Source organism: Oncorhynchus gorbuscha, linkage group LG09 (genome assembly GCF_021184085.1).
Source record: "Oncorhynchus gorbuscha isolate QuinsamMale2020 ecotype Even-year linkage group LG09, OgorEven_v1.0, whole genome shotgun sequence".
Lineage (NCBI taxonomy): Eukaryota > Metazoa > Chordata > Actinopteri > Salmoniformes > Salmonidae > Oncorhynchus > Oncorhynchus gorbuscha.
The window spans coordinates 84,017,012-84,030,344 of record NC_060181.1 but is presented as its reverse complement, the minus strand read 5'-3'; positions in this window follow the sequence as shown (position 1 = coordinate 84,030,344).

Here is a 13,333-nt window from a genome sequence, read left to right as displayed (position 1 = left end):
ACGCTGCAGCTTTCCAATCTTTAGGGATCTCAAACATTACGAAAGAGAGGATGAACAGGTGAGCAAGAGAGGGTACAGATTGTCTAGCCTAGCTGAGTTGTAGGGATACAGATTTTGCAGCTCTTTCAGAACATCAGCTATCTGGATTTGGGTGAATGAGAGGGGGGGGGGGGCTTGGGCAAGTTGCTGCGGGGGGTGCAGAGCTTTGGCCGGGGTAGGGGCAGCCAGGTGGAAAGCATGGCCAGCCGTAAAAAATGTTTACTGAAATTCTCGATAATCGTAGATTTATCGGTGGTGATATTGTTTCCTAGCCTCAGTGCAGTGGGCAGCTGGCAGGAGGTGCTCTTATTTTCCATGGACCTTACGGTGTCCCAGAACTTTTTGGAATTAGTTCTCAGGATGCAAATTTTCGTTTGAAAAAGCTAGCCTTTGCTTTCCTAACTGACTGTGTAAATTGGTTCCCGACTTCCCTGAAAGCATATTGCGGGGGTACACAACAGGGTGTTTTTGTGCTGATCAAGGGCAGTCATGTCTGGAGTGAACCAAGGGCTATATCTGTTCTTTGTTCTACATTTTTTGAATGGGGCATGCTTATTTAAGATGGTGAGGAAAGCAAGTTTAGACCAGGCATCCTCTACTGATGGGATGAGGTCAATGTCCTTCCAGGATACCTGGGCCAGATTGATTAGAAAGGCCTGCTCACTGAAGTGTTTTAGGGAGCGTTTGACAGTGATGAGGGGTGGTCGTTTGACTCTGGGCACATTACAGGCAGTGAGGCAGTGATCGCTGAGATCCTGGTTGAAGACAGAAGAGGTGCATTTAGAGGCAAAGTTGGTCAGGATGATATTATGATTGTGCCCATGTTTACTGATTTGTGGTTGTACCTGGTAGGTTCCTTGATCATTTGCGTGAGATTGAGGGCATCTAGTTTAGATTGTAGGACGACCGGGTGCTAAACATATCCCAGTTGAGGTCCCCTAACAGTACGAATTCTGAAGATAGATGGGGGGCAATCAATTCACATATGGTGTCCAGGGCACAGGTGACGGCAGAGAAGGTCTATAACAAGTGGCAACAGTGAGAGACTTATTTCTGGAAAGGTGGATTTTTAAAAGTAGAAGCTCAAACTATTTGGGCATAGACCTGGATAGTATGACAGAACTGTGCAGGCTATCTCTGCAGTAGATTTAACATGCCACTCTCGACAGTGTAAGACAGGGATAAACGATGGCCGTAATGAGAAATATATATGGTCCCCTGTTGGTAAATGTAGAATCTAACCGTGTCGGTGAGTGCTAAATTGAGGATCTTGAAATTGAGGTATAACCATGATAACCATGATTGGGACATTCATAGTAGGGGTTTTGTTTTACCATGTTATCAGAATTGTAATGTTAAAGCGCATCAATACATATGGCTTTCTGGATGATACAGTATAATTTATTTGAGCATGTTTTAGTATGTTTATAACTATATAAGTGGACTAGCAGTAATGACTAACGTGTCATGGGTTAGATGGTTGATTTATGTGCAAATGTGCACTAACGTTCAAAAGTTTGGGGTCACTTAGCAATGTCCTTTAAAAAAAGAAAAGAAAATTGCCCATTAAAATAACATCAAATTGATCATAAATACAAGTGTAGACATGGTTAATGTTGTCAATGACTATTGTAGCTGGAAACGGCTGTCTTTTTATGGAATATCTACATAGGCGTACAGAGGCCCATTATCAGCAACCATCCCCCCTGTGTTCCAATGGCACGTTGTGTTAGCTAATCCAAGTTTATCATTTTAAAAGGCTAATTGATCATTAGAAAACCCCTCTCCTACAACAATGTGTACTACTCCCTTCACAGAACAGCACAAACTGGCTATACACTGAATAGAAAGAGGAGTGGGAGGCTCCTGTGCACAACTGAGCAAGAGGACAAGTGCATTAGTGTGTCTAATTTGAGAAACAGACGCTTCACAAGTCCTCAACTGGCAGCTTCATTAAATAGTACCCATAAAACACCAGTCTCAACGTCAACAGTGAAGAGGCGACTCCGGGATACTGGCCGTCTAGGCAGACAGCGCTCCACCACTATCTCTCTGTGAAATACATGTTTGTGTGATGTTACTGTACAAAATATTATAGCCAGATGCATTTTTTGGGGTGGTCCTGGGCCGAAAATGCTGTCGAATAGCTAGCTAGCATTATCATCTACAAACGAAACACTAACATGTCGACCATCTGGGTAACACTTTACCTGACACCCTCATTATGACACAGTCATAACACAGCCAACCATAAATAGTTACGTAAATAAGGTATTTCTGATTGTTATTTATTTTTTAATATTATAAATAATAAAGCAACAATTTAAATAAATAAAGCAACAATTTCTAAAAACCTGTTTTAACTTTGTCATTATGGGTTATTGTGTGTAGATTTATGAGGGAACAAAATTATTTAATTGATTTTAGAATAAGGCTGTAATGTAACAAAATGTGTAAAAAGTCAAGGGGTCTGAAAGCATTTTAAGATCAGTTAAGGACTGGGGAGTTTCAAGATTGAAAAAAACGTAATGGAGTTAAGCACAGGTGAAATCCTTGAGGAAAATCTGGTTCAGTCTGCTTCCACCAGACACTAGGAGACGAATTCACCCTTCAACAGGACAATAACAAAGAACATAGTGCCAAATCTACACTGGAGTTGCTTACCAAGAAACTTTACAGGTTCCTAAGTGGCTGAGTTTCAGTTTTGACTTAAATCTACTTGAAAATCTATGGCAAGATCTAAAAATGTTTGTCTATGAATGATCAACAACCATTTTGACAGAAAAGAAAGAATAATGGGCAAATGTTGTATACTCCAGGTGTGGAAAGCTCTTAGAGGGCTTACCCAGAAAGACTCACAGCTGTAATAGCTGCCAAAGGTGCTTCTACAATGTACTGACACAGGGGTGTGAATTCATTCAAGGGTTTTTCTTCATTTTTTACTATTTCCTAAATTATTGAAAAGTAGTGAAAACATCAAAACTATGAAATAACACATATGGAATCATGTAGTAACCAAAAAATAATTATTTAAAGTAGCCACCCTTTGCCTTGATGACAGCTTTGCACACTCTTGGCATTCTCTCAACCAACTTCATGAGGAATGCTTTTCCAACAGTCTTGAAGGATTTCCAACATATGCTGAGCACCTGTTGGTTGCTTTATCTTCACTGCGGTCCAACTCATCCCAAACCATCTAAAGTGATTGTGGAGGCCAGGTCATCTGATGCAGCACTCCATCACCCTTCGTCTTGGTCAAATAGCCCTTACACAACCTGGAGGTGTGTTTAGGGTCATTGTCCTGTTGAAAAACAAATGATAGTCGCAAACTAGATGGGCTGGTGTATCGCTGCAGAATGCTTTGGTCGTCATGCTGGTTAACTGTGCCTTGAATTCGAAATAAATCACAGACAGTGTCACCAGCAAAGCACCCCCACACCATCATACCTCCTCCTCCATACTTCACAGTGGGAACCACACATGCGAAGATCATCCGTTCACCTAATCTGCGTCTCACAAAGACACGGCAGTTGGAACCAAAAATCTTACATTTGGACTCATCAGACAAAAGGATGGATTTCTGCTGGTCTAATGTCCATTGTTCATGTTTTTTGGCCCAAGCAAATCTCTTCTTCTTATTGGTGTCATTTAGTAGTGGTTTCTTTGCACAAACTTGAGCATGAAGGCCTGATTCATGCAGTCTCCTCTGAACAGTTGATGTTGAGATGTGTCTGTTACTTGAACTCTGTGAAGCATTTATTTGGGCTGCAATTACTTGTCTAACAGAACACAGAGGGTGTTCTTTAGTGGAAGTCTCTCAAACATAATCCAGGTAGAATCAAAATCCAGGTAGAATCAGGAATTCCCCTGGGTAGCTGTTTAGGCCCCTTGCTTTTTAAATTTTTTACCAATGACATGCCACTGACTTTGAGTAAAGCCAGTGTTTATGCATGCGGATGACTCAACACTATTTCCATCAGCTACTAAAGCGACTGAAATGACTGCAACACTTAACAAAGAGTTGCAGTTAGTTTCAGAGTGGGTGGCAAGGAATAAGTTAGCCCTAAATATAAAAAAAACTAAAATGATTGTATTTGGGACAAAACATTCACTAAACCCCAAACCTCAACTAAATCTTGTAATAAATAATGTGGAAATTGAGCAAGTTGAGATGACTAAACTCTTTGAAGTAACCCTGGATTGTAAACTGTCATGGTCAAAACATATTGATACAAAAGTAACTAAGATGGGGAGAAGTATGTCCATGATAAAGTGCTGCTCTGCATTCTTAACAACACTATCAACAAGGCAGGTCCTAAAGGCCCTAGTTTTGTCGCACCTTGACCACTGTTCAGTCGTGTGGTCACATGCCACAAAAAAAGAAAAATTGCAATTGGCTCAGAACAGGGCAGAACGGCTGGTTCTTGGACGTACACAGAGAGCTAATATTAATAACATGCATGTCAATCTCTCCTGGCTGTCACGGTCGTCCTCCTCTTCATCTGAAGAGGAGAGGCGAGAAGGATCGGAGGACCAATATACAGCGTGATATGTGTCCATGTTGAATGTTTAATTAAAGAAAGAACTGAACACTGAAACACTATACAAAAACAGTAAACAAAATAACAACCGTGAAGCTAATGTGAGCTGCGCCTCAACAAGCCATCAACATAGACAATCACCCACAAACAAACAGTGCAACCCAGGCTACCTAAGTATGATTCTCAATCAGAGACAACTAATGACACCTGCCTCTGATTGAGAACCATACTAGGCCGAAACATAGAAATACCCCAAAACATAGAAAAACAAACATAGACTGCCCACCCAACTCACGCCCTGACCATACTAAATAAATACAAAACAAAGGAAATAAAGGTCAGAACGTGACACTGGCTCTAAGTGGAGGAAAGATTGACTTCATCACTACTTGTATTTATGAGAGGTATTGACATGTTGAATGCACCAAGCTGTCTGTCTAAACTGCTGTCACAGAGCTTGGACACCCATGCATACCACACAAGACATGCCACAAGAGGCCTCTTCACAGTCCCCAGGTCCAGAACAGACTATGGGAGGCACACAGTACTACATAGAGCCATGACTACATGGAATTCTATTCCATATCAAGTAACTGATGCAAGCAGTAAAATGTGATTTAAAAAACAGATAAAAACACCTAATAGAACAGTGGGGACTGTGAAGCAACACAAACACAGACACATTCATACACACACACAATAACATATGCACTATACACTCACATACACATGGATTTAGTACTGTAGATATGTGGTAGTGGTGGAGTAGGGCACACAATGTGTTGTGAAATCTGTGAATGTATTGTAATGTTATTAAAATGGTATAAACTGCCTTAATTTAGCTGGAGCCCAGGAAGAGTAGATGCTGCCTTGGCAACAGCTAATGGAGATCCATAATAAATACAAATACACATTTTTGAGGCTGGTAACTCTAATGAACTTATCCTCTGCAGCAGAGGTAACTCTGGGTCTTCCTTTCCTGTGGCGGTCCTCATGAGAGATAGTTTCATCATAGCGCTTCATGGTTTTTGCAACTGCACTTAAAGAAACTTCTTTAAGTTCTTTACATTTTCCATATTGACTGACCTTCATGTCTTAAAATAATGATAGACTGTCATTTCTCTTTGCTTATTTGAGCTGTTCTTGCCATGATATAGACATAGTCTTTTACCAAATAGGGCTACCTTATTTATACTAACCCTACCTTGTCACAACACAACTGATTGGCTCAAACGCATTAAGAAGGAAATAAATTCCACAAATGAACTTTTAACAAGGTACACTTGTTAATTGAAATGCATTCCAGGTGACTACCTTATGAAGCTGGTAGAGAATGCCAAGAGTGTGCAAAGCTGACATCAAGGGTGGCTACTTTGAAGAATCTCAATGATAAAATATATTTAGATTTGTTTAACACTTTTTTGGTTACTACATGATTCCATATGTGTTATTTCATATTTTTGATGTTGTCACTATTATTATACAATATAGAAAATAGTCAAAATAAAGAAAAACCCTTGAATGAGTATGTGTGTCCGAAAGTTTCAATATATTTTCTAAAATATCTAAAAACAACATTTTGTTAACTTTTTCATTGTAGGGTATTATGTGTAGCATAGGTGAGAATTTTGTTTTATTTCATCCATTTTGAATTCAGGCTGTAACACAACAACAATCTTTGTCTTAACTTGCTCGGACAACTTAACAAATGACAGAGTACACCTTGCATGTTAGAATGCTGAGAATTGCTATATAACAGACTATTACAGGTATCAACTATAAAACCAATATGTTAACAGATTGGGATCTCATAATAGTAACACTACTAACTTATTGAGCTTAAATAGCACTATTCATTACATAAAGACATCTCAAAGTGCTGTAAAGCAACAACAAAAAACATGTAATTTAAAACCATCATGAGTTGATCAACAGTCAAGACACTGAAGGTTGAGAAAGGTTACGGCGAGATTGAGGTCAGAGGAGGAGGAGGAGGTCAAAGAGGAGAGCCAGACGCAGGCAAACTGCAGGCAGTACGTTGTCATCACGGTGTCTCGCCATCCAAGCCGTCTGTTGCTTAGTTGTAGGACTCAGACAGATGAAGTTAGACTTCCGTACTAGCCACTGAACTATCTTGCTAGCTACTCTTTGCTACTACCAAAATTCAGCACCCACTTGGGTGATGCTACGACAGTCATGAGGCACCAGAAAGCACACCACACCATACTTCAATAGTAATTCAGGAGTAGCCTTTTAACTTAGTCCTTCATATGGCCATGGTCATCTGTCATCTCTCTGTACACCTCTGCCTTCGGGCTTCTCTCCATTCTCAACCTGCAGTGAGTTGGCATAATCTAATCAAAACATTGCCTCCTAGCCAAAAATCAACCCCTAAATTCAGTCTTGAATACGTGCTGGATTCAAACTATTCAGACTATAATAATAAGCTAAATCAATAGTTCATTCATAAAACCAAAAGTTTGTTAGGGAAAAAGTCTATAAAAAACACAAATTATTACAAATATTTACACAACATGTACAGCAGCTCTCTGCCTAGGCTACCTCACAGACACAGACACCTCACAGACACAGACACCTCACAGACACAGACAGATCACAGACACAGACACCTCACAGACACAGACAGCTCACAGACACAGACACCTCACAGACACAGACACCTCACAGACACAGACACCTCACAGACACAGACACCTCACAGACACAGACAGCACACAGACACAGACACCTCACAGACACAGACACCTCACAGACACAGACAGCTCACAGACACAGACACCTCACAGACACAGACACCTCACAGACACAGACACCTCACAGACACAGACACCTCACAGACACAGACAGCTCACAGACACAGACACCTCACAGGACACAGACACCTCACAGACACAGACACCTCACAGACACAGACACCTCACAGACACAGACACCTCACAGACACAGACAGCTCACAGACACAGACACCTCACAGACACAGACACCTCACAGACACAGACACCTCACAGACACAGACACCTCACAGACACAGACACCTCACAGACACAGACACCTCACAGACACAGACACCTCACAGACACAGACACCTCACAGACACAGACACTCACAGACACAGACACCTCACAGACACAGACACCTCACAGACACAGACACCTCACAGACACAGACACCTCACAGACACAGACACACCTCACAGACACAGACACCTCACAGACACAGACACCTCACAGACACAGACACCTCACAGACACAGACACCTCACAGACACAGACACCTCACAGACACAGACACCTCACAGACACAGACACCTCACAGACACAGACACCTCACAGACACAGACACCTCACAGACACAGACACCTCACAGACACAGACACCTCACAGACACAGACACCTCACAGACACAGACACCTCACGGACACAGACACCTCACAGACACAGACACCTCACAGACACAGACACCTCACAGACACAGACACCTCACAGACACAGACACCTCACAGACACAGACACCTCACAGACACAGACACCTCACAGACACAGACACAGACACCTCACAGACACAGACACAGACACCTCACAGACACAGACACACAGACACCTCACAGACACAGACACCTCACAGACACAGACACCTCACAGACACAGACACCTCACAGACACAGACACCTCACAGACACAGACACCTCACAGACACAGACACCTCACAGACACAGACACCTCACAGACACAGACACCTCACAGACACAGACACCTCACAGACACAGACACCTCACAGACACAGACACCTCACAGACACAGACACCTCACAGACACAGACACCTCACAGACACAGACACCTCACAGACACAGACACCTCACAGACACAGACACACAGACACAGACACCTCACAGACACAGACAGCTCACAGACACAGACACCTCACAGACACAGACACCTCACAGACACAGACACCTCACAGACACAGACACCTCACAGACACAGACACCTCACAGACACAGACACCTCACAGACACAGACACCTCACAGACACAGACACCTCACAGACACAGACACCTCACAGACACAGACACCTCACAGACACAGACACCTCACAGACACAGACACCTCACAGACACAGACACCTCACAGACACACAGACAGACACCTCACAGACACAGACACCTCACAGACACAGACACCTCACAGACACAGACACCTCACAGACACAGACACCTCACAGACACAGACACCTCACAGACACAGACACCTCACAGACACAGACAGACACAGACACCTCACAGACACAGACACCTCACAGACACAGACACCTCACAGACACAGACACCTCACAGACACAGACACCTCACGGACACAGACACCTCACAGACACAGACACCTCACAGACACAGACACCTCACGGACACAGACACCTCACAGACACAGACACCTCACAGACACAGACACCTCACAGACACAGACACCTCACAGACACTTTTGGACTTGTATTATTTCCCAGTGTTACCAATATCACTAAAACAAATATATATTTCTGCTATTTGTAACATTGTTGTTTCAATGATGAGTCAGTCTTGGTAAATCATTAGATCTGATGTCAAAAATGTACTATATGAGAATAAAGAAGAAACCCGTACATTGCTCTTGATAGTATCACTGTACTATATCCCATGGTTTGGAAGACACATTTCAGTTGAATGCATTCAGTTGTACAACTGACTAGGTATCCCCCTTTCCCTAGTAGTGTACTTTGCCAACAATGGACATCACCACTCCCTACAGCACTGAATTGGTCCAACTGCTTGTGTGGAGCCTGAATCAAGTTTTTGTCTTTCTGAACACGAAGAATGATGTCACTATTCTTCCACACAGTCTGTCTTTGGTCTGTCTTTCTGTTAATATATGCTGACATAAGCCATCTTATACTGCTTATCGATTATGCGTGTTCGGTCATAATGTCGTTTGACATTGCTCTTACACTTAGAAAAAAAAGTTGCTATCTAGAACCAAAAAGGGTTCTTCGGCTGTCTCCATAGGAGAACGTTTTGAAGAACCCCTTTCAGTTCCATGCAGAATCCTTTCCACAAAGAGTTCTACATGGAACCCAAAATAGTTCTACCTGAAACTAAAAAGGGTTCTACCTTGAATTTAAAAGGGTTCTCCTATGGAGACAGCGGCAGAACCCTTTTGTAAACATTTTTTCTAAGAGTGTAGTGTCAGACCAGTGGAGCGTTGGGTTTGCCAAATGCCTGAGTGCTCTTGGGTTGAAGGAATGCATGAAAAGATGAAAAGAGTCATTTGACTTGGGAGGGAAAATGACAGGTTTCATTGTTGTAAATGGCTGCACAGTTCCATCATATGAACAATTTCACTAAGAGACTGAATCGTTATTTTACACTGACACTAGCTCCATTCATCTTCTGAGGTAAGACACAAATGAGGACAAGGTTTCTGATGTTAGGATCTCAGGACATACACACTTTTATCTGTCTGCAAATCTATATTTCTGCCTGTCTCTACCTTCATCCATCAGTACGTCTGTCCGTCTGCACCGTCCATTTTTAAAACTTCATTCCATCATATTTATGAGCTTTCTTTGGGCATCTCTTAGAAGTCAGTCTGTTTGACTTCATCAAGTGATGTTTACCCCTGGCCTGTATAAATGGACCGACAGGTGTCAATGTAGTGCCTGTGAGTTTGTCACTCAATGGATTAAGACTGATTCAGTAGAGCCATCCATTTCAGACGGCAGGGGGCAGGATGCCTCAGAGAGAAGACGTCATCCTTTAAAGAGGGAGAGAGAGAAAACTGCTGACAAACACAGTTACACATGTGGGCCTGTTTCAAACACTTGCGAAATACCTCCCTCCCTCCCTCCCTTTATCCCAGATCTAAATAGCTTGTGAAAGGAAAATAATGGTCACCTTGCTGCATTCTGTCACCACCTCCTAGATTTCTATAGAGTGTCTGGAATCATTTTATTCCTGATCCATCCTGGCACGCCAGTGAACGATCCGGCTAATCTTCTAATGGCTGGGGCTGTCGGCGCTGTCATGTAGCAGCCCGTAAACCAGGAAGTGGAGGGATCTCCACAGCACCGACCTCAGCAGCGCAGGGCCCCCTGATGGTTCTCCCCCGCTACACAACTGAGGAAGAGAAGAAAACGTTGCTCTCATGTGGAGAGATAGATCACATGTTTTCTGATCCAGCAGAGTGAGGGAAATAGTTTATAGCCTTAGAAAGCCCAGATGATAGAGACATGGTACCTGGCAGATGAGAGGAGGAGAAGGGGGGGGGGGGGGGTCAGAACTACTGCTTCTAAGACAAGGCAACTACTATATTACTACTAACACTAGGATGCTACTACCACTACTACTGCTACTAGAACTACTACAAATACTACTACTAGAACTATTACTACTACTACTGCTACTACTACGACTACTACTAGAACTACTACTGCTACTACTAGAACTACTACTAAAACTACTACTACTACTACTACTAGAACTACTAGGACTACTACTACTACTACTACTACTACTTGAACTACTACCAATACTACTACTAGAACTACTACTACTAGTAGCAGTAGTACTACTACAACTACTAGAACTACTACTACTACTACTACTACTAGAACTACTACTAATACTACTACTAGAACTACTACCAATACTACTACTAGAACTACTACTACTACTACTACTAGAACAACTATTAGTACGAGTAGTACTACTACTATAACTACTACTACTAGAACAACTACTAGAACTACTACTACTATTACTACTACAACTACTACTAATACTACTACTAGAACTACTTCTACTACTAGAACTACTACTACTAGAACAACTACTATTACTACTACGACTTTGACTACAACAACAACAAATACTACTACAACAACAATAACCACACCAAATACTACTACTAATACTACTACTAGAACTACTACTACTACCAGAACTACTACTACTACTACTACTACTACTACTACTACCAGAACTACTACTACTACTACTACTACTACTACTACTACCAGAACTACTACAACTACTAGTAGTACTACTACTAGAACAAATTCAAGTATTTATCAAGAGAACATCCCTGGTCATCTCTACTGCCTCTGATCTGGCGGACTCACTAAACACAAATGCTTTGTTTGTTGGAGTGTGCCCCTGGCTATCGGAATATAAAATATCAAAATACATTTACATTTACATTTAAGTCATTTAGCAGACGCTCTTATCCAGAGCGACTTACAAATTGGTGCATTCACCTTATGACATCCAGTGGAACAGTCACTTTACAATAGTGCATCTAAATCTTAAAGGGGGGTGAGAGGGATTACTTATCCTATCCTAGGTATTCCTTAAAGAGGTGGGGTTTCAGGTGTCTCCGGAAGGTGGTGATTGACTCCGCTGTCCTGGCGTCGTGAGGGAGTTTGTTCCACCATTGGGGGGCCAGAGCAGCGAACAGTTTTGACTGGGCTGAGCGGGAGCTGTACTTCCTCAGTGGTAGGGAGGTGAGCAGGCCAGAGGTGGATGAACGCAGTGCCCTTGTTTGGGTGTAGGGCCTGATCAGAGCCTGGAGGTACTGAGGTGCCGTTCCCCTCACAGCTCCGTAGGCAAGCACCATGGTCTTGTAGCGGATGCGAGCTTCAACTGGAAGCCAGTGGAGAGAACGGAGGAGCGGGGTGACGTGAGAGAACTTGGGAAGGTTGACCACCAGACGGGCTGCGGCGTTCTGGATGAGTTGAAGGGGTTTAATGGCACAGGCAGGGAGCCCAGCCAACAGCGAGTTGCAGTAATCCAGACGGGAGATGACAAGTGCCTGGATTAGGACCTGCGCCGCTTCCTGTGTGAGGCAGGGTCGTACTCTGCGGATGTTGTAGAGCATGAACCTACAGGAACGGGCCACCGCCTTGATGTTGGTTGAGAACGACAGGGTGTTGTCCAGGATCACGCCAAGGTTCTTAGCGCTCTGGGAGGAGGACACAATGGAGTTGTCAACCGTGATGGCGAGATCATGGAACGGGCAGTCCTTCCCGGGAGGAAGAGCAGCTCCGTCTTGCCGAGGTTCAGCTTGAGGTGGTGATCCGTCATCCACACTGATATGTCTGCCAGACATGCAGAGATGCGATTCGCCACCTGGTCATCAGAAGGGGGAAAGGAGAAGATTAATTGTGTGTCGTCTGCATAGCAATGATAGGAGAGACCATGTGAGGTTATGACAGAGCCAAGTGACTTGGTGTATAGCGACAATAGGAGAGGGCCTAGAACAGAGCCCTGGGGGACACCAGTGGTGAGAGCGCGTGGTGAGGAGACAGATTCTCGCCACGCCACCTGGTAGGAGCGACCTGTCAGGTAGGACGCAACCAAGCGTGGGCCGCGCCGGAGATGCCCAACTCGGAGAGGGTGGAGAGGAGGATCTGATGGTTCACAGTATCGAAGGCAGCCGATAGATCTAGAAGGATGAGAGCAGAGGAGAGAGAGTTAGCTTTAGCAGTGCGGAGCGCCTCCGTGATACAGAGGAGAGCAGTCTCAGTTGAATGACTAGTCTTGAAACCTGACTGATTTGGATCAAGAAGCTCATTCAGAGAGAGATAGCGGGAGAGCTGGCCAAGGACGGCACGTTCAAGAGTTTTGGAGAGAAAAGAAAGAAGGGATACTGGTCTGTAATTGTTGACATCGGAGGGATCGAGTGTAGGTTTTTTCAGAAGGGGTGCA